Here is a 21,808-nt window from a genome sequence, read left to right as displayed (position 1 = left end):
ATCTATTTTAAAATGTCAGCCAGACAAATGAACCTTGCTAAAATAATGCTGGATCTACAGAAATTCCCTGCACGCAGGAAATTTGCAGTGATTCCTTGCAGCTGGATCCTGCTTTGCAAATTAACCACAGCAACTCTTGCTGGAAACACAGAGGTTTTTTTTTTTTTAAAGGTATAAAAAGACATCTGAGTGTGTGTTAGTTTAGGTAAAGCAATGAAATGCAGGATAGAAATGAGGATGGAAGGAATGAGCCCGGAGCACTGATTTGAGGCTGAATTTGCTGAGTGTGGCTGTGGAAGGAACAACCTGGAATTACAAATTGAGCACATCTGTCCAGCCTCACACAAACCTCAGTGCCCACGACTTCCCACAGCCCCTTTCCAGGTGAGAGCAGCATTTCCCAGAGCTCAGGAGCTGCAAAACCTGCAGGGAGCCCCTTCCTGCAGGGGCTGCGCTGAGAGCTGCTGGGTCAGAGCTGCCCCAGAAGCTCCCAAAGTGCCCCGAGCACCACTCAGCATCCAGCAGGCTCTGAATATTTCATCCAGCACAATGAATTGTGGCTTTTCAGGATTAATTCATATTGCTGCAGCCGGGTTGGCGTTGGGGAAGGGTGAAATTAACGTGTTATTTATGCTGAAATGACGTTGAGGCGCGAGCGGTGTTCCTGGAAGGCTGGAAAACGGAATAATTTTGAATAAATTATTGATGGTTTTAAAAGCCTTGTTTATTGATTACAGGTTATGCTCTTAGATTAAAAGAGTGCAGCTAAGTCCTGTCAGAGTCTTTCAAAGTCAGAGTTCATCAGAGTAAACAAGTGCCACTGTGCTGTAACCCACAGCAGCCAAAGAGGAGGAAAAGTTACAAAATTGCTTTATGGTGTAAACTCCTTCTGTTTATCATGATTTTTTCTTTCTGAAAACGACTCTAGAAGCAAATTAATTCAGTATTCTAGGAAATGAAATAAAACCATAAGAGGAGCAGCAAGTTCTCCATGACTGCACATGGTTTCATTGCTCTGCTCTGTCTGAGGACGTGGTGATGGGTCAAAGGTTGGACTCGATGGTTTTGGGGGAGTTTTCCCACCTTAAGGACTCAGGGATTCCATTCTGTGGCTGGGTCAGTGCTGGTGTTGGATGATGTCTCCTCAGAAAACCACATTAGCTGCTGCAGCTGTGTGTGAGGAGCAGAGTGACCGTGGCAATAACTCAGCTCCTGGATTTTCCCCCAGATCTCACCCCCAGGTTCTCTGAAATCCTCTTTGTTGTTCCAAACCCAGAGGCAGCACCACCGTGGGCTATTCCCAATTTCCTCCTGGATAACTGGAGGATCCCATTTCTGTGTTTAGTTTTTGTTCTGCTCCTTCACACAGTGCGCTGTGGCCATGCGCATTTCACCCTAGAGGTCTTCAGCAAATTCCTGTAATTACTTCTCCCCATCTCTTGTTCATTTATTCCATCTGAAATTATCTCTGAACATTAGTTCCATTTGCTAAATCTCTTCTTGCTTTATTAACTTTAATCAAACTGATATATTCTGCTAAATGAAAGGTGGTCTGCATGCCCATACCTGGCTCAGCCCTCTTCCCAGGGGGAAACACCCTCTCGAAACAGTGACACAAGTTAATTTTGCAATTATCAGAATGGAGTTTGGCCGTTGTAATTTCGGTTATTGAGCAGTTGCCACTGGTGCCATTTAAAAGCTGCCTCGCTGCTGCAAAAGAGATCTGGAAAAAAAAAATCCTGTGTGCAGTCACTTGAATTTCAAAGTGAGTTCTGTGTGCCATGGAGATGCATCTCCACCACTGTTTGCTTTTCATGGGGTTTGGAGGGAAGGGAAATTCAGCTGGGCAAAGTGCACTCCCTGCTCATGGAGGGATGTGATTAAGGGAAGGGGAAGAGAAAGGGTTTGGCTTTCATTCGTATTTATTTTTAGAATTGGTGAGCTGCACAGATTCTGTGGTATTGGAGAAACACAAAAGGCTGGTTAAACACTTTATAACTCAGATTGCTGCTAAGGACAAAACTCCCAGAATGAAAAAAAAAAACAAAAAAACCCACATGAGAAGGATGACAGCTTTAAAAATCCTCATTAAAATCAACCCAAGCAGACCTCTCCAACCATTTTGACTTCAATTAGTGTGCTTTGCTGTGTCAAACACACATCCACTGCCCAGTCCTGTTCCCATGGCAGGCAGCAGAAATCTTGGCCCTTGTCTGAACAGAAGGGAGCAGGAGTTCAAGAGTCAAGCCAGAGATCTCAGAAGAACAGATAAAAGCTCAGCCTCCAGCTCCTGTTTTCAATGTGTTTAAAGTAAGATGATAACTGGAAAAGTTGATTTTTTTTGTATATACACATAGCAACATTTAAAATACCAAGTTAAATTTATGTTGCTGTTGTATATTGTCTATCTGAATTCCTGCATGGAAAGATGAAGGGAGGGAATGTCCTCCTTTGTGCCATCGTAACTGACACAAGCTTTGATTTTTGGAGAGATTTTGGCAGTGTAAAAGCATTGCTAAAGCTCAGAGATTGCAAATATAGATGTATATATACATATGTACATATATGCATATATGCATATATCTATATTTATATTTACCAATCATAATATATCTGAAATATATATTTATGTTTGCACTTACAAATTATATTTATATTTATATTTTACAGTTCTATTTATATTTACAATATACACATATCTTTACATATCTATATTTATATAAACATATACCTATATACTCATATAAATATAAATATATATAAAATGGGGCCAGAACCAGCCATGGAGTGCCAGGGCAGGATCCCAGCTGCAGGATTTGATTTCTGATGTGTTCACAGATATAGGGTCCAGCTTTTCAATGGCACAATAAATTCCTTCCCAATGCAATCCCAGGAGTGGATTCAGGCAATGTGGAGCTCAGGATCCATGCCACTTTTGTCTCTGCTCTCATTGTGAATTCCTACATTCCCTGTAGGATTTACGTCCCCTCCTTCCTCCTATCTGGACAAGAAAGTTTTAGAAGGACTTAGAAAAAAAAAAAAAAAAACTTCAATTCTCTTGCACAAGAATCTTAGCTTATCAATAAATAAGGAAAAAGGAACGGGAAAAAGAATAGCAAGGGGGAAATAATAAAAATAAAATTATGTTTCCAAGCCTTCGGAGCCTTCAGCTCTTTTTATTTTTTTTTCCAGACACATTTCTAATCCTCCCACTGCCTCCCAAAGAGAGCTTTGCTAACCTGTGGAAGTTTGATAGCTGGCCTCCTTTGTCCTGAATTTATCGTTGTAGAAGTCCCATTGCAGGTCTGAAAATTAATAACAGCACAATCCCTGTACCTCACCTGAGTGAATTTGACGTATTTTCATGCTGTTCATCTCCAAATATCTGGACTGGTACTTTCCACTCTGCCTCAAGAGAAGATTTAAATCTCTCAGTCACATACTGGGAAGCAAGTTATCATTTTTAAGGCTTTGTTGTAAGGCTCAGACCCTTGCTGGTCTAATTATATGTTAGGTAAAGACATAGGAGATGTTTATCTCTTACATCAGTTGTCTTGTAAAATCAGAAATCTAAAACAACCCTGTGGAAGCTGATAAGCCAAAGGGAAAAAGAAATGCCCCGATAGCACAGCCAAATAGGCCAGACCCACATTAACGTGTGGTTTTGGAAAGGATTGCTACAAATCCTTTCCAAACAAGGATTTCTGAGAACAAGGAGCCACTTTTAGATTTCTCTGCACTTGTTCCCTTTAAATTGAGTCACACTCACAGTGCCTGTAATGGATGGATCATTCCTGAAGTTTCTTAAATGTGACAAAAATATAAATCACCTGGAATCCACATTTCAGGCGCTGCATTATTTAATATGTGTTAGCTGATCCTTTTACCCTCTGTAAGCCATCTAAATGTAAGGTTGAAAATATCAAGGTCTGCTAATTAACATCTTAATGTGATTGATGTCTTATTTTGATTACTTCAATTTTACAGCATTTAATTTGAGACTGTGCACAGGTCTCTCATGTCAGCAGCTGTATCATTTATACAAAGAGTGAAGCCCTTTATTACAGCAATTTTTAGTAAAGGAAGCCACTCTAACCGAGTAAAAAACATCCAGTTTTCTGCCACTGGTTGCTTAAAGCATTTTGTTTTCAAGATAACTTTAAAATAAGAAATCCTAATGAATGGAGGAGCCAGGGTCTTCACAGATATCATTCATCTTCCTAAGAAACAATCTTTACAACCAGAGTAAAATTGTCATAAGGAAAAATAAAAAAAAAATTCAAAATATGAAGAAAATAAGAAAAAATAAAATATTCAAAATATCTAGTGTTTCTAATGAAGAAAATTTCAGAGGTGCACATTAATATTTAAAAACATCTCTCTGTGTAAAGAATATGTGTTTTCTTGATAGTGGAACTGGGTTGTGTTAAATCATGCAGTTCCAGCATTTAGGAGTCCATGAATTTTAAGATTTAGGAGATGGGCAGAGCACACTCCTCATGGCCATTCATGCAGAGCAGCAGGGCAGGGGTGAGGAATTTTTGGCCAGGACATCAGGGACCTTGTAAAGGTCTCCTGAAAACACAGCTTTGAACTGAAGGAATTCAGGTGTATCCTGAGTGGGTGCCTTTGATGGGCTGTGTGTCAGGAAAGAGGTTTAAAGTCAAATCACATCAATTCTGGCCAGGGACAGGGCTCAGGTTCTGATCTCTAAAGATTTTGTGGAGAAGTTTTCCAGGTATTGGGCAGTGTTAAGGCATTATCTCTTTTCAGGGCTGTGTCTGTATCAGGATCAGAAGGAAGTGATAAAGCACAGATAAAACATTCCTTTGCAGCCCAAATTTCTTGTAAATTCAGCTGAATTCTGCAGCCCAGAAATGTCCCCAAAGTGATCAGGCCGGGCTGTAGAGGAGGGGACAGTCCCTCCTAACTGTGAAAATCAAAACCACACTGAGCTCCCTGAACCCACAAATCCCTGGTCCTTCCATTCCCTCCTAGCCTGGCTGAAAAATAAAAATAAAATTAACAATAATTATTAGTGGAGAAGGAGGAGAAGGAGAAGAAGGAGAAGGAGAAGGAGAAGGAGAAGGAGAAGGAGAAGGAGAAGGAGAAGGAGAAGGAGAAGGAGAAGAAGGAGAAGAAGGAGAAGAAGGAGAAGGAAAAGGAGAAGGAGAAGGAGAAGGAGAAGAAGGAGAAGAAGGAGAAGAAGGAGAAGAAGGAGAAGAAGGAGAAGAAGGAGAAGAAGGAGAAGGGGATGGAGAAGAAGGGCAAAGCAACTCTTTGACTTATTGTGGGAATGGATTGAATTCCCAAAAGAGGGAAGTCTCAGACAGCATATTTTAATATCCTGTGTCCAGAGCCATAAAGAGAGCAAGGTTGGAGTCACATCTATCCCCAAAATCCCAAATGCAGCCACTGCAGCGCAGTTTTCCTGAAAAAATCCCTCAGCACCTGGGCAGCTGCTGAGCTCCAAACCCTGGCACTGTTCTGGAATGTTCTTTCCTCCATGGATCCCTCCCCAAACTCTGGAAATGCCCCACCAAGCTCCTGTCCCCCAGCCTGGCCCTACCTGCAGCCCCCAGGAGCAGCTGGCACAGGGCTCTGGCACGGGGCAGGGATGAAGGAGATTAAAAAAATCCTCTCCACAGCCAGGTGGATGCCAAAAATCCAGGCTGGTCCATGCTGGTGGGGTGGTTCTTTTCAATGAGCGTGGTTTGGAGCTCAGTGGGTTGTCAAAAGTCAGCTGAATCCGTGGAGATCAGAAATTGTCTGATGTCAGGGTTATTAGGATTAATCACAGGGAGGTGGGTATTGTTTTAACCACGGGGATTCCTCTGGCTCTGGCTTCTGTGAGCAGCTAGAGAGCTGAATTCGTGCTTCAGGGGGATTTGTTTCCTTAGGACAGAGAAATTGTGTCTGTGCCATCCCTGGAAGTGCCCAAGGCCAGGTTGGATGGGACTTGGAGCAGCCTGGGATAATGGAAGTGGTCCCTGCCCATGGAAATGGATGATTTTTAAACTCCCTTCCAACCCAAACCATCCAGAGGTCACACCTTCAGAGCTTCTGCCACGTGCCCAGGCTGTGCCAAAAATTCCACAGGGGGGTTGGGAATTCTAAAATTCCCCATGACCAGGCTGCAGGGCCAAAAATTCCACAGGGGCTTTTGGGAACACAAAACCCTGGAACAACAAGTTCCACATGCCCAGGCTGTGCCAAAAATTCTAGAGGTGGTGTTTGGAGCACCAAAATTCCCTGTGCCCAGGCTGTGCCAAAAATTCCATGGGTGCTGTTGGGAAGGCCTGGGCTGCCCTTGGGCGGGATGTGGACACCAGTGCCACCAGCAGCAGGTCCAGCTGGGTGATAGGACCTGTGGAGCTGCTAAAACCAGAAATTCCAGCTTCCTTTGATGGGAATATGTGAACACTGAAAGCTGACAGAATCCCCATGTCCAGACGCAACGCATCCAAACCCGCACACGAGCAACGGGATTAAAGAGGAATAACGAATGAAGCAGTATAATTGGGGCACAACTAACTCCAGAGCAGCAGAGCAGCACAAATGCAGCGCAGAGAGGGGAGGGCAGCAGCTGCTTTGGTGATGCTGCAGGTTTGCAGGGGCAGGTGGAGCAGTTTGTCACCCTGGAGCCGCTGGAGCGGGCGCAGAGCGTGCATTTCCAATAAACGCAGACCTTCTGCTGCAGCTTATGTTGCTTTCTTCCCGCTGCTGTTCTGGGATTTATCTGGAGTTCACAGGCTGGGTAAAGTGGCCACTAATCTTCCAGCAGCACACTGAGAGCGTTCTCAGCAGTGCAGCTGCTGAAGTCGTTCCCAGCCACGCACGGGAGCCAGCCGGGAGGATTTGGGGGGATTTTTCTGTTCCAACAGGTGAAAGAAGATTTCTTCACACCTGAAAATGTTGGGGAACAAATGTTGGCCTCACTTCAAGTGTTTTTCCTCACAGGAATTGAGCACAAACTTGAGTTTCCAGTTTGCTCCTGCTGATGCTCCCACGCTGTCAGGAAAGGGATTTTGTGTGTGAATGGAATTGCTGTGAGGAACCCCACACCTGGGAAAATAAATATATAAAATAAAAATGTGAGAGAAAGGCACCAAACAGAGGGAGAAATGCTCTCTCAGAACCCCCTGGGGAGGGCAGGATTGACTGAGTCCTTTGCTGTGTGTTAGGATGCCTTATTTAGTGCTGCTGGGGATCTCCAGGTTGGTTTGTGGGTTGCACTCCAGAAAAGCAGAGAAAGCAGGCTCCAGGCCAGGCATCCCGTGTGCTGTGCTGCTGCTCAGCTTACCCCTACCCTTCCATGTGCTTCCAGTCAGGATCTGCCTGTTGGCTGGCTCTAGAAAGAAGATTTTTGGTCAAAGATGCATTTTCCTGTAGCTGGGTGCTTTTTGCACAGCTCCCAGCACTGGGAATTCTTCATCTGCCCCTGGGAAAGAAAAGCAATAATTAGTGAAGGACTGAACCATGTGGGGGGTTAATGGGACATTAATTCCCATCAGGGAATTAATTAATAAATTATTAATTAAACAGGGGGTTTTGCCCCAAATCTATGAGTGCAGAAAGGGGAGAAAGTCTGCGAGAGGAGTTTTCAGAGCTGGACCTGCTGAGCTGCTGCTGAAGGGTTTCAGAGCCCTGGAACCATCAAGGTGGAAAAAACTCTGAGATTGAGCCCAGCCTTTAATGCTTATCCCTAATCCCTATCCCAGTGCCAAATCCAATCCCTTTGGACACTCCCAGGGATGGGGATCCCCTGTGCCAGCGCCTGACCTCTTTTCCATGAGGAAATTTTCCCCAATAGTCACAAAACCCCAAATCCCACAGCCACAGTCCAGCACAGAGAAAACCAGGAGGTTTCAGGGGAATGATGGGCAGAGGGAAGATTCTTTTTCCACTTCTGGTTATAAACCTAAGGACAAGGTGTGTGCAGCCACCCAGGGTCGTCCCCGTGGTGCCAAGAGCTGCAGAAATCAGATGTGCTGAAAGAATTCTCCTTTCTTCATCTCAGCTTCCCACAGCCCAGCATTCACTGCAGGCCAGCCTGTATATAGCAACAGAAAATTAGACATAACATAATTAACCCAGAATATTCTTTATTTTTCTATTGCAAATGGAAATAACAGCAAATTATGGTAAATAATTATGGGCTGCTTACAGAATTTCTGTAGATAAGAAAATGGACTTTTTCTTTTGATAAGATTTTAGAACTGTACAGACTTTGTAGCTGGAGAGGTAAATTACTTTTCCCGTGGTTTCAACATAATGGGCTGTGCAGATAAAGGATTTTTGTGGGAATGTGAATGCTTCCAGATGTTTCACGTATTTTCCTCATTGATTTAAACATAATCTTCCCATGATTGTGCACAGAGAGTTCATGCAAGTTATGCATAAAAGGCACTAATGCACAGAGGCAGGGATTTGGAAGAAGAAAATGTGGAATTTCATACCAGTTTTAAATGCAAATGATGATTTGATTGACTATATCTAGGCAGAAATGCTGCTAGGTGTGAAACTTTATGGTATTTCTGATATTGTACCTGGAGAATTCAAACCTATAAAACTAATAAGCTGATTGGAATTGTGCCAGTTCCAATGGATGCACTCCAAAGTGAGGCTGGGGGTACTTGTTGCCCAATTTTCATATTCTAAAGTTTACTGAATGATTTTCCAGGATTCCAAGGTTTACTAAAGGATTCTAAAGATATTTATAGGTGAAATAATAAAGAAATTTAATCTGAACCCATGTACCAAGGAATAGAGACTCCCTCAAAGCACCAATGTGTTTGGTCTGTGAGTGTGCTAATAGATAAATTAACTTTTATAACACAAACTTTCTTTAGTCCACGGATATTTGAGTTGAGGGAGTGAAAAAAAGCAAAGGACCACCATTCCATTAACCTGGTGATTTAGCAGCTCAAAGAAAGCACTGCAATGTGATCTGAAAGTTCATAATAAACTTTGCAAATGGCTTGAAACAAGATGTGAATTAGTTTGTGATAGAAAAGCAGCCTTTATTAACTTTGACTTGAAATATTCTAGGCTTAACTGAAGGGGATATTGTGGAGAGCAGGGGGAGCTGGGGCTCTGGGCTGGCCCCAGGATTTATGGTGCCCAAATCCAGCTCTTCCTACAACCCAATTTTCCTTCCTGAGGTGTTTGGTTGGGCTCTGACCCCACTCCCACCCACACCCTCACTTGGCACCCCTAATTCCAGCAGTTTCCAGCCATGACAGTAGAATCTTCAAAGAGAGGTTTTACTTCTAAAACAGTATTTAGAAGGATTTGAGAGAATCCTGGCAATTATTTGCAATTACAGGGGTTAAGGCTTGGACTCAGCAATCCTACAGCTCTTTTCCAACCTTAATGATTTTATGATTTTATATTCACCAGAATGTTTTAATAACTCCTTGTGACTATCTCTGCTGATGTGAGGACAACACAGTGATATTTGTGCTTTAAAATGACCCAAACTCTGAATTTTGAGGGGTTCACTGAGCACAACCAGAGCTGCAAGCAGAACAAGAAGTGCTGGGGTTTGATCTCCTGGTGGGCTCCAGCCACGAGCCAAGGGGATATTGGCAAACAAAAATCATTTGCTGAGCACAAAACAAAAGCCATAATCTTTATAAGAACATCCACACACTCCCCTAAACCTGTAGGGTCTGGGAAACCACAAAGTGATTGTGAGTGCAGAGCTCCAGGTTAATAGCTGGAAACCAAATGCATCAGGAAGTGCAGGAGGAAGATGCTGATAAAAAACATCTTTGTTCCTTTGGAAACTGCAATGCTTCAGATAAAAGGGGGGCACATCTCATACTGGAGATGACTCTAACTTCCAAATCAAACATGAAGTGAATATTGAAGAGATCAGCAGGGAGAGCAGTTTTGATTTTCTTCCTGAGTTCAATATCTGAACTTTTAGAAATAATTTGTTTCTTTTGTTTGTGTTGATGGCTCCCTAGTAAAATAAAACCTCAGGTTTTCCAGGCTTTTTATAATCTGCATCATATTTTTTTTTCCTTATGTTCTCTTGTGGGGTTGAATTTTTTCCCCCCCTTAAGGCAATGCTCTCTATTTCAACATTATTGACATAAAGCAGAGTTTATCTGACATAAAACCTGCACAAGAGTTCCAGAATTAGTCCTGGGGTGTGCTTCAGCCTCATCCTCGGGTGAAGAAGGAACGAGGCAGGACAGCAGTGATGTCCCAGGTGTGTCACAAAGGGACACCAGGCAGGGACAACCCAGCCCCTGCTTTTCCTGCCTGGGTTTGACACCTCCCTGCCATGGTCTGTGCTCCTCTTTTACCCTCCCAACCACCCCATCCGGGTTTTAGCAGCTTCTCCTTGCACAAATAAAGCCCCACAAATAACCCCCACAGCAACATCCACACAGGAATCTCCTTTCCCTCATTCTGCTTTACAGGCAAAATATGATTTGTGGCATTGATGCAAAATGTGCATCAATCATGTCCAAAGTATTGCAGAGGAATAGGAAACAAACTCCTGAATTCTTTGTCTTGATCATGGATAACTTTATGTAGCAGAAACAAAACATCCTTCATGTCACTCATCCAAACCTTACAAAAGCCAGGAAAATATTTAAACCAAATGTCTTCAGCATTTTCCTCTTGAAATCACCTGGCCTTTAAGGGGAAATCTATCAGTACCTTCAGCTGAAACAGAATTCTGTGGTATCAATGAAATTATTTGGAAGATGTGACTGTGATTTCTCAGCAGTGGTTGATTGTTTTTCTCCCTGTGGTGGCACTGGGACATTATTCCTGTGGAAATAGGAGTGAAGAGGACACTTTTTGTTTGTCCATAGTAGTACAGGTTGTTTCTCTCTCTTCATTATTAGCTGGTTAATAATTGTTGCCTCTCAATCTGAACAAACTGTTCTCTCATAAATGGTGTAAAAAACTGAGGCTAGCACAGAGTGAAGTGAGGGTTGTTTGCTCAGGTGAGGAGATTTTACAGCTCTTTTTATTCTGAACTTCAGGGAAGGTGGAGAACAGCCCTCCTTCAAGCTTGGCTGGATGTGAAATTATCTATTGTCGTGCTCCCTGTGGCTCAGCATCCTCACGGGCTGTTCTTAGTGACATCTTCATTTTGGGGAGGATTGTGGAGTCTGCTTCATGCAGATGCCTCAGATTCTAATTGCCTTTGGTGCAGCAACCCTCAGCCAGCAATTCCCCCTCTCAAAGGCTGGCAAAGACTCCTGGAAAAATGGGCTTTTTCCACAGCTGGCAGAGGGGGAGGGAGCAGGGAGGGAAGGCTGGAGCATCTCTGGCAGAGCTGGTGGGTGGGAGAGCAAAGCTTAATCTCTGGGAAAATATCATAATTTATATAATAATAACTATTATTTCATTATAATTATAATTATTATTTATAATATAAAATAATATAATATTAAAATATTATAATTTACAATATAAATTAAAATACCCAGAAAAATTACCAGCAGGAGCAAACCAGGAGGTGTTGGCCAGAGCTGGTGGTGCAGGCAGAAGCACCTCAGACACAAGGAGGGCTGTAATTAAGGGATTTATAACTTAAAAATTCTTTTGGAGCAAAATAACCAAGTTCAGGGAGTGTCTTGGCTGAGATGAACTTTCTTTTCCTCCCTGATGCCTCATTTCTGATGGAATCAAGGCGAAATCGTAGAAGCCCTTGGAAAGCTCAGCTGTTTGCAAGGCCCCCATTTCATTTCCAATTGTTGACCATCAAATTAAAGTGGGATTAGATGGGCTCTGACTGGGATGAAATGGTTTTCCTTCCAATCCCTTCTCATATTTCCTTCACTCAAAGCTTGGCTGCACTGGCCACGCACATATTCTGTCTCTAGATCTCCATCACCTGGCTTTTAGAGCTGACTTTATCTATTTTTCATATTCATTTCTCGGTAACACTCGTGAGTCCATTAGGGTATCTAATTCTCCTTAGCCAGGAAAAACAAGCTGTGCTCCCATTGCCATCCCACACACACTGACAGCATCACTCAGCTCACACCAGCCCCACAGCTTGACCTGGAGAAGTTTGATTTGATTACAATAAAAGCGGTTGTGGAAGACCAGAGCAGCATTCCAATGCTGGAAAAGCAGCACAACCTTGTTTTGGAGCTGGCAAAAGAAAAGCAAACACGAGCTTTCTCTAATGAGAATATCAGATAATGTCTTACTAAAAGACATGTGGCCATCATCCTGCCCATAACTTAATTTCCTTCTGTCTGATGACTATTTAAGATTCATTTATTGCTTCTGTAATTTTTTTTTTTTTTTGCAAAGGAAAATGCCTCAAGATCGAGATGTGCTGTCAGATTGGGCTGTTGAGGCAAAGCATGAAATTGGAATGCTGGAAGAATCTGGCACTGTAAGGTACTTGAAGGTACTTGGCCACTGTCAGGAAAGCAAAAATTAATTGATCAGGAAAGTAAAAATTAATTAATCACAAAAAATTAATTAACTAAGGGGACAACAAGCCCAGGGATGGTCACCTGCAGCCTCTCAGCAGCTCTGGCTGTGTCACAGCCCTGTGGGACCTGCAGGGTGGGTCCTTACACTGGTGCCCCTCCCTGGATGTGAAGAAGGTGTCAGTGAGCCCTGGGGGTGGCAGCAAGGCAGGATAATGGGATAATGTCCTTTTCCCAGGGATAGCCTCAAACAGGGCTCTGCCATCTCCCTCCCCCCAGGAGCTGCTCCCAGCCCTTGCCAAACCACATCAATCAGCCGCCGCCACATGCACAGATCAGCATTTCTCAGCTTCCCTCCACCATCCCCAGGAATGTCTCCAGACAGAATCCCTCCTTCTCCTCAGCAGCAGCTCCACCAAAACCTCACTTTCCAGCAACATCTCCTAAGACAGAGCTTAAAAAGCATTTTCCCAGAGTCGGATTCCTGATCAGCCGTGGCTGCTGCGATAAGGGACATCCACGCAGTGGTTATCATATAGATTTTGTTAATATTGTGCATATTTTTAGCTTGTGACCTATATTTCCCCAACATATGCAATGTGACACGTGCCATCAGAAATTAGCCATGTCCTCATGAACAGATAAAGAAGGTGACACACACCATTAACACGTGTCAAAAACCATCACACTCCTCCTCCATTAAAGCTGCCCGAAATGAGGACACCCAGCCCCTTTAAACTCCACGGTTTTAGCTGGCACACCTTTAATTTTGCCTTCTGAGGGCTCCTGGCTAAATCCTGTGTCATTATTCCACATTCCTGGTTTGCTGCCATAGCTGGGAGTCTTTCCTGCAATCCATGGTCAGAGAAGTGGCAGCAGAGGAGCACGTTCCTCGCAGCACTTGGCACATGCCGCTGGGATTTATGGAGATTAAAATGCAAAAATGAGCTGATAATGTGATGCAAAGGATCTTCCAGCCTTAAATCGGAAGCAGAAAATGTAGCAGTCTTGTTTTCCCTTTCACTAAGTCTTTCGAGAAGCCTCGAACTTTGCTTTTCTTCCCCAGAAAAGCAGGTGATCTGTTTCTCACTTTCTCCCTTCTCACTACAAAGTAATTAATTAAAATTAAATTCCTGGAAGTGTTAAAGGGGTTGAGGCAACAACATGTGTTAATATCTCCGGTGCTATCAGAGTCATCTCCACTTTAAAGAGGCTCTTTGTTAGCAGGAAAAAGTGGATAAAAAAACACTTTCAAGCCAAAACAGCTTGTTTGGAAGGGCTTTGTTATCTGAGTGTTAGAGAAACCACCTTAATGATCACTGAGACAGGGTTTATCAAGGAATAACGGTGCGTATATATCTGGATATTGTTATTAGGGGAATAATTACACGTTGAGGGTCACATGAGGGGAGCCCTGAGCCTGCACAGCCAGGCAGGGGACATGGGGACACACCCACAGGCAGGGGACAAGCCCGGTGTGGCACTCAGAAATGCTGAGGATGTGTTTTGACAGCCTTGTTCTGCCCTATCCCTATCCCTATCCCTATCCCTATCCCTATCCCTATCCCTATCCCCATCCCTATCCCCATCCCTATCCCTATCCCTTATCCCTATCCCTATCCCCATCCCTATCCCTATCCCTATCCCTATCCCTATCCCTATCCCTATCCCTATCCCTATCCCTATCCCTATCCCTATCCCTATCCCCATCCCTATCCCCATCCCTTATCCCTATCCCTATCCCTATCCCTATCCCTATCCCTATCCCTATCCCTATCCCCATCCCTATCCCTATCCCTATCCCCATCCCTATCCCCATCCCTATCCCCATCCCTATCCCTATCCATTATCCCTATCCATTATCCCTATCCTATTTTTCACCTTCAAAACTCCATTTTTTGGACTTGGAGCTGAAGTCAGTTTTGCTCTTTCCAAATTCCAGGGAGGGAAGCGGGAGGTTGCAAAGCTCCCTGAGGTGTCTTTGGGTTTGGGAATGCTCTGACAATCAGAGCCATCCTTGGGCAGGGGAGTTCCTGGTGATGCCTTCAGTTTCAGCTTTCATATTTCCCAGACTCTGTACTTCATTGGTGTGTGACTCTGAACTCCACACACAGTCAGCAGTTCTCTCCCAGCTCAGTCCCACAGAACAATCCTTTCCCAGCCCCAGAACCAAGGACACCGCTGCAGCTTCAGCCTAAAAAGCGCAAACAACAGGGAATGGAGGAGAGCAAACTGGGAGGGTGGGACTGCATCACCTGGAGCTGGAACTGGATAATTAACCAATTGGAAATGGGCCAAATGGTTAATTGGACAATTAACCAAAATGCAAATTGACCAAAACTTATCAAAGTGTGAGAACTTGTGGCTTGAGGTTCATCTTGGGTCCATCTTGGGTGTAGCCACGACCGGGCTCTTGCACTGCCCAAGGTGCATCCTTTAAAGGTCTTTTAATAAATCCCTACTTTATTCTTTAACTCTGCCCATTCTCTGTTCCAGGAGCCTCTCCCTGGGATGCCCTGGGATGCAGAGGAAGGGCTCACAGCCAGGCTGTCCCTGGGATGCCCTGGGATGCAGAGGAAGGGGCCACAGCCAGGCTCTCTGTGCAGAAGGTGGCAGAACCAATGAGCATCTGTCGTGTCGAGCTACCAGCCCTGGGGGAGAGGAATCTTAAAAGCTTTGTCAACGTCAATTTGCTTCCAGCCTTGCCCGTTGGAGAGGCAGGGGTGTCTCCAGAGCCGTCCTGCAGAACTCCCCATGCCCAGATCTCATGCTCTATTTACCCCTGGTGACTGCCAGGCTTTGATTCATTAGCACAGACAAACTGATTTCCTTTGCAGCCCGACCTGAGGACCCACATTTGCTGCACACACACACACACACTAAAAACACATCCTTGAAAACCCTGCAATGAAAAATGCTCACTGGAAAAGTCTTTTTCTCTCCTGGCACACTGATCTTTTGGAGGCATAAAATCAGCAGGATGGCTTCTGTGGCAGCGTTGGAAACAAAAAGGTTTAATAAAAGGCAAAATAACAAACAGAAAAACTGAGACAGGTGCAGGAGGTTCTTGCTCCTGGTAAAACACCCCACAAAAACCATTAGTTCCTTTGTTTTCTTCTTTTTCTAGTGAAATATCCAGGCGGGACTTCCTGGCTTTTGTCCAATTGGCCATCCTTAAGTTTGAGGTGAAGTCCCCAAGGTCACATGAAGTGTCTTTTTACCCAATTGAGGAGAGAAACTTCTGGGCTACTTTCCTTTTTGAAGGGACAAAGGAGAGTTTTGTCACTCCTCAACAAGGGGCACATTCCTACAATCTTTCTCCCAGTGCTTTTTGTTCCCTGTGTTTTTTGTCACTCCTCAACAAGGGGCACACACCTACAATCTTTCTCCCAGTGTTTTTTGTTCCCTTGTTGGCACCCCCAGCCTGCCTGTGCTGTGCCATGGAGAGTGGAGCATGGGCAGGACGTGCCTGTCAGCGTGGCAGGCTGGAAAAGCTGTGATTAAAAATAATGCTGCTCATTAGTCATTACAAGTCAAGCTGAGAACAATGCTCTCTCTCTGGCCAATTTGTAAACAAACATCCTGCTCAACCTGGGCTCTCTTTGAGGGAGAGAGCAGGAGAGCAGCTCATAAATAAATAACTCCCTAATTCTGCAGGAGACACAGGCTCTGGGCAGCTTACTGGGTGAATAAATATTCCACAATTTCATTTTCTACAAAATTGCCTCCTACAAATTTGGGTTTCAGATATCCCTAATGCCAATAATGATGCATAAATATTTGATGCAGGCGAGCGCAGCGCGTGTGCGTGGCTGGGTGTGATCTATGCCTGTTCTCATGTGGACAGAGAATTACCATTAAAAATAACAAATTAGTGCCCTGAGAATACTGTCAGGACCATGACACGAGTGAAAAAAACCCCTCAACCTCAAGACAGATGAACATTCCTCTTCCATTTGTGAGTTCCCAAAGTGAAAAAGTGCCAGTGTTAGAAAAAGAGGCATTTCCAGCATAATTCCTGCATATTTTCTCCTCCACAAGCATCACTTCAGTTCTCTTGGGCACCTGCAGGTTTAGGAAAGGCTTTGAATCAGTCACAGAAGTCCCTCACGTGTGAATTAACATTCCCAGCCACGGAGCAGGCTGAGCTCAGACACCAGCAGTGTGTGTGAGAAAAGAGCATTTCCTCAGACTTCCAGCAGAGTTCAAACGAGTGCCTGGTGGCACACTCTGCCCTGAGCTCCTGGAAACAGCTGATCCAAGGGGAATAGAGAGCACAGGTCCCGTTTGGTGCTGTGTTTATGGTGCTGCACGAATCCAGTGCCAGGCAGGCAGGGCTGGGTCCCCGTGCTGTCCCCTTTGGGTGTTGGATTAAGCTCTTTCCTGACCCAGAGATGGGGCAACTGAGAGGTGTTTTATTCCATTTTCAGTCTCATGTGAAGGGCACAGATACAGATGTTGTAATTCACGCCATCACAATCAGAAGCCAACTATTTCTTAATCACAAAACACTTTAAGTGTTTCTTGGTCTATCAGCTTTAGCCACACCATGCTGTAAATGCCTTAAAGCCAATCATCTAAAATCACCCCTCATGGGTCCCACTACAATGCATCTTTCACAGTTCTATTTCTCCAAAGTATCTAGAGTTATGTGCAAGGCCATCCTTTGAAACTTATTTCCAGTTCTATTTCTTCCTCAGTAACGTCCATCCTATCCCAGGGCATTTCTAAGTCAGCATTTCTTATCTCAAGGTTTGCATGCAGATTCTCACTGTGTGAGCCTTGTGCCAGGCTTTGAGAGTTCTCCACAAACCCATTTCCCACACCTGGGTGCTGCCAGGGATCCCTGACCCCACAGTGCAGCCGTTTCCAGCTGGATAAAGGGCTCTGGGTCTGGATCAGAGCACAGGATCTGCCAAGTGCTGATCTCCCCCTGTCCTGTTGTTGCAACAGGACATGAAATGAAAGCCATGCAGAAGCTGGGATGTCTAAGGTAAAAAGAGCATAGTTTCTTTTTGACTCTAATATTTATAGACTTTCAAAGGTGACCATGGATTGGAGGATGAAATTTCTACTTTTTTAGCTACACTCGTCAAACCAACAGTTCATCACTCTCTCCTCCTCCAGAAAGGAATGCAGAACAATTATTATTTACATGAAAAGTGTGTGAGAAACTCCATTACAAAAATGTAAACATCAGAAGGCTTAGAAGAGCTTAGAAGAACAGGGCAGCATCCTGTCCTCTCCATGGCAGAGACCTGACCAAAACCTGGCAAAATGCACTGCCAGGGTCTCCAGCAGACAGGAGAACATGCTCCCAAGTGAATATCCCCCCTTTCTGCTGGGATTAGAAGCAGGAAAGTTTATATTCCAGGAATTACCCTATTTCAGCCCCACTGTCAGAACCTCGACTGAAGGTTCAGGATGGATTTAGTGACAGGGACAGAGGTCCCTCTGAAAAAGTGCACACAGCTCCAGCCTGAGCACCAAGAGAAGGTTAATTTCCTTTCTTGTTTCCTGATCTTTTAGGAGCAATCAGTGCTCTGTGATCTGTAAATTATAAGTGCTGTGTGATAAAAGTGGAAGGGACCTTAAAGACCATTCAGTTCCAACTTCCAGCAGACTTTTCAAACTCTTTCCAAACAAAAATTCACCCTTTTTCTACCAAATTCAGTCCTTTAAATCCTCTGCAAATCTGAAGTAACTCTAATTACAAAACTGATAACTTACCCAGCTTCTTGAAAACATCACTTGGGCTGGTTGGTAATGTTTTTGCCATTTTCATTATTTGCATAACACAAATGGTTAATGTAATCTGCAAAAAGAAATATGGAAATGTATTAAATACATACAGGCCATAATACAATTTCAGAAAATTAAGGCTGCACTGGTGAATATGAAATCAAGGTAATCAGAAATTTAACTTTTATCCTTCAAAGTAATCTGAGTTCTTCCAAGTTCACAAATTTGGAAGTTTTGTATTCAACCATTTAAATAATTAATAAAAACATTGAATACTACTCCTACAAAATCCCACTTGATGCATCCTTTCCCTTTTTATAAGGAAACATGGATTCTTTGTCTAATGAGTTTTGCAGCCAATTTTTGCTTCACCAGACAATTCTTTCTAAAACTTAACAAATATCAAATTACTAAATTATAGGAAAGGTCAAGAAAGGGGAAAATTGTAGCAAATAGAAGTCTGCAATATTGTTCCTTGTCCTGATTCCTCAAAGGGCCACTCCTTTGCTGAATTACAGTTCCAAAATGAGTGCTTGAAGTCCATACTAAAATAATTTTAGAGATTAACCAGCATTAAGACTTCAGTATTTTGAGACTATTGCCTAAAATCCACAGCAAAATACTCCGTGAAAATATTATAAATAGTAAGGGCTGTAAACCAGTGATTTCAGTAATGATAAGTGATGTTAATTACAGCAGCAAATCTTTCTTCATCAGCTGTATTCTGCTGGTGTTGAAGTGAGAAGTGTTTTATTTTGAGGCTAAAACTCCATTGCTTCCCCAAATAGCAGTGGCTGAGAGATGAGCTGGGGGTGCTGATAAGCTCCTCATTAAAGCAAATGTATTGATGATAGTATTGTCTGTAAAGACAACCTAATGTATAGACAGCTGGATGATATATAATTTAAACACTTCTCACTTTACAAACCTGACAACTGAACAAATATAATTGATTCGTGCGCTGCAATATTCATTCCATTAGTCAGGATATACATCCAAAATTGAAGGTGCCAATCAAATGAAATGAATGCATGTTTTCATAGAGCACCACCATGCCTTTTATTAAACCCAGGGAAAAAAAAATAAAAATCAATCACTATTTTTGGCTTCAGACTCAACAAGAGTGTGACTCCTGCAAGTTATGTGGCAATAAATATACATGTTTGTTTTACTCGTGCTAGAAAATTACTCTGGCTACCTTTGATCTTTTTAATGTGTAAGAAAATAAGCTATTTATGCTAGCAGGGTCTATAAACACTTTAAACAAATAGATTCCCTGACGTATAGGTACAGGAGATAGTACTGATTCTCACTTACACCAATTTTATGCTCCATTGGTTTCGCTGAGAGTTACTCTTGATTTACACCAGTGCAGAAGAGGCTGGAGCAGCCCCATATTTTAGCTGCTGTCTCTCACACACTGATCTGCAGCTCCCAGATTGCTGGATGAATAATGCCGAGCCAAACATTGCAGGTTCTGTCTGCATTTTTGTAGTAATTTACTCCTGAACCTTGGGAATAAAAACAGAAATCTGTCATAAACAAAGCACTCATTTCCTTCGTCTGGAGCTGTGTCTGTGCCCGGCTCTGCTCGCTGGGTAAAACATGCTCTGAGGCGTTTTCCCCTTCAAAGAGGATGCACAGACAGTGCTGGAATCAGTTCAGGGCTCCCAAAGGCTGCTCTGGGGGGAAGGTGTGCTGTGGCAGCCCCAGGCAGGGCTTGGCCCTGGTGTGTCCCACCCTGGGCAGCAGCTCCAGCCCTGGAGCCAAGGGCAAGGAGAAAGGGAAGGAGGGAGCTTCACCCTGGAACCAAGGTCTGTGCTTTGTGAGGACCCTGCTGGGGTTGGTCTCATCTCACCAGGGCAGCCAGAACCACCTTTTTCACTCTAAAATGGAAAGTGTTGGGTAAAGTGAGCGGGCTGTGGAGTGATGTTTCTTCCTGGGAAAAGCTTGGGAGGTTGAAAAGCCACTGTGGTGTGGTCTGAGGGCACTTGGTGCGTCCAGCTGGAGAAAAGGAGACTGGAGAGGAGATTCACTGCAGTTCCAGCTTCTCCTGAGGGCAAGAGGAGGCACTGGCACTGATTTCTGCTCTGTGGTAACCAGGGGCAGGACAGAGGGAACAGCTGGAGCTGTGTCAGGGCAGGTTTGGGTTGGAGTTTAGGGAAAGGTTCGTCTGCAGAGGGTGCTGGGCACAGCCCCAAGGACAACACTGGACACTGGACAACACTCTGGGGACAGGGTGGGATTGTTGGAGTGTCTGTGCAGGGCCAGGAGCTGGGATGATCCCTGTGGGTCCCTTCCAACTCAAAGATATTCTGTTGATTCTGTGATTTAACCACGAAATCTTACGCAATGATGCAGAATCACAAAAGTTACAGAATCTTTAGGTTTATGTGAAATGCTGTGTTTGAAAAGAAAGGCAAAAAACACCCTTTCCTTATCACAACAAATGAACAGAGCTCTTGATATGGGCAGGGCAGCTGAGAGGGAAAGGAGATGCTGCACAGCCCCACACCCCGAATTCTCCCTGAGAGCTTTCCTTGCTGCTCCGTTTTTCAAAGCCAAAGGATTGTCCCTTTTATGTCCCTCCTGCTAGTGGCCATCTCAGGGAGGAGCAAACACTCAGAGGACACAGCAGGCAGCATTTCCCTCCCGGCTCCCATCCATCACCCCCCAGTAATTCGGGAGATGCTGGATTAGGGTTTTCTTTGCATGTGACCACCCCAATCCCTCATCCTGAGCTGCTGAGCCCCGGGGTGAGCAGGGCCGGGGCGCCGGGCTGGCTCGTGGCGCCGTGATTTGTGGGGGGCACAGGGAGGGGACACGAGGTGATAATGGTGGCATTTATCAGGTGTTCAGGGGGGAACAGCTCCAGAGAGACTCCTGATAAATGCTCAGGGGGATGAGGGGCACAGAAATTTTGAATGGATTGTTTTCCAGAGAGCAGCGAGGAGTTCTAGAGCTGTTCCTGATGCCCTGTGCAGGCTGCCCTAGAACAGAGGCTGGGCAGAGTCACAGAATAAAGCAGGGATTTATTCAAAGGGTCTCCTCCATGGATCCACCTTGGGCAGCACAAGAGCCCAGCCAGGGCTGCACCCAAGATGAACCAAAATGGCCCAGCCCACGGGGTTTGTGCTCCTGGGCTGAGATTTGGATCATTTGTCCTTGGTGCCCAGCTGGAGCAGGAATTGTTTTGTCTCCCTGCTCTGTGCACAGAGCTCACCATGCCCTGATATGGAGCTCAGAACTGCACACTAAAGCAGCACAGAATGGGAAAAATAGAAAAGCTCAAACCTGAGACATCAGTACAGAATCTGAAAAGTTGAAAACCTAAAACCTGAGGCATCAAGGAAAACCCAAAATGCTGAGTGAGGCCCTGCTGGTCCCCTGCATCCCTGCCTTGCCATCCAGCAGCTTCTGGCTCCAGCCAGCCCCAGGACCCACCCCAGGCCCTGCAAACCCCAACCTGCTTCTGTCACATCTGCACCAACCTCCTCCCTCCTGCCAGCGCACCCTGAGCCCTTCCCAGGGGTTTTTCCCTCTGTCTCCTCCATCCATGCTCTCCTCCCCTCTGGGTCCTGCCCAAAGGGGCAGCCAGGAGGGCACCAGCCAGCAGCTCTGCCCTGCCTCCACCCAGAGGGATT

Source organism: Geospiza fortis, unplaced genomic scaffold, assembly GCF_000277835.1.
Source record: "Geospiza fortis unplaced genomic scaffold, GeoFor_1.0 scaffold128, whole genome shotgun sequence".
Classification (NCBI taxonomy): domain Eukaryota; kingdom Metazoa; phylum Chordata; class Aves; order Passeriformes; family Thraupidae; genus Geospiza; species Geospiza fortis.
This window is presented reverse-complemented; position numbering follows the sequence as displayed.